General features: G+C 38.0%; 1 non-coding gene across 1 annotated transcript; it reads right to left on the bottom strand.

Annotated features, from left to right (window-relative positions):
- Positions 1-928: 928 nt before the first annotated feature.
- Positions 929-1,035, bottom strand: LOC115063268. The gene has a single exon (XR_003843134.1). It is a non-coding gene; the product is annotated as a U6 spliceosomal RNA (small nuclear RNA).
- Positions 1,036-1,319: the final 284 nt, after the last annotated feature.

Raw genomic sequence — 1,319 nt, 5'->3', positions numbered from 1 at the left:
AACCCAGATGTCCCTCAATAGAGGAATGGATANAGAAAATGTGGTACATTTACACAATGAAATACTACTCAGCTACTAAAAACAATGAATTTTTGAAATTCTTGGGCAAATGAATGTATCTGGATGATATCATCCTTAGTGAGGTGACCCAATCACAGAAGAAGTCACTGGATATGCACTCACTGATAAGCGGATATTAGGCCAGAAACTTAGAATACCCAAGATACATTTTGCAAAACACAAGAAAACAAAGAAGGAAGACCATCGTGTAGAAACTTCATTCCGCCTTAGAATAAGGAACAAAATACCCATGAAAGGATACAGGTACAGAGACAAAATTTAGAGCTAACATGAAAGGATGGACTATCCAGACACTACCCCATCCAGAGATCCATCCCATCATCAATCACCAAACCCAGATACTAATGCACATGCCAGCAAGATTCTGTTTTTAGAGTTGGGATTCTGTTCTTGTGGCTGTCTTCTTTTGGTTTTGTTGAGGGATAACCTTTTTCCTTTTCTATGGTATAGTTTCTTAGTGTTGGTGTTTTCCCTTTATTATCCTTTGAAGGGCTGGGTTCGTGGGAAGATATTGTGTGAATTTGGTTTTGTCATGGAATACCTTGGTTTCTCCATCTATGGTAATTGAGAGTTTAGCTGGGTATAGTAGCCTGGCCTGGCATTTGTGTTCTCTTAGTGTCTGTATAACATCTGTCTAGAATCTTCTGGCTTTCATTGTCTCTGGTGAAAAGTCTGGAGTAATTCTAATAGGTCTGCCTTTATATGTTACTTGACCTTTTTCTCTCACTGTTTTTAATATTCTGTCTTTATTTAGTGCATTTGTTGTTCTGATTATTATGTGTTGGGAGGAATTTCTTTTCTGGCCCAGTCTATTTGGAGTTCTGTAGGCTTCTTGTATGTTCATGGGAAAAATATGGAATGCTTCATGAATTTGCGGGTCATCCTTGTGCAGGGGCCATGCTAATCTTCTCTGTATCCTTCCCATTTTAGTATACGTGCTGCCAAAGCGAGCACTGATTTTTTATTTTATTTTATTTTTTTATGGCCCATTTAGTTTCACTAGGGCTACTTGTGTGAGAGTTGTAATGGAGCCTGGTAGAGTCTTCGTTGAGAATCCACCTGAAGGCAATGACTCTATCTCTCCCTGAATCTCTTAGTGGCAAATAATTTAGCAGTGATAGGTGGGAACTGCTGAACCTTTCTTCTATCCATGTCTGACTGTTGTTGGGCTGATTCTTTTTTTTTTTTTTTTAGATTTTTTTTTTTATTATATGTAAGTACACTGTAGCTGTTTTCAG

The sequence above is a fragment of the Mus pahari genome, chromosome X (genome assembly GCF_900095145.1).
Source record: "Mus pahari chromosome X, PAHARI_EIJ_v1.1, whole genome shotgun sequence".
Lineage (NCBI taxonomy): Eukaryota > Metazoa > Chordata > Mammalia > Rodentia > Muridae > Mus > Mus pahari.
Note: the sequence above shows the minus strand (reverse complement) of the source record. Positions and strands in the feature narration are given on the sequence as shown.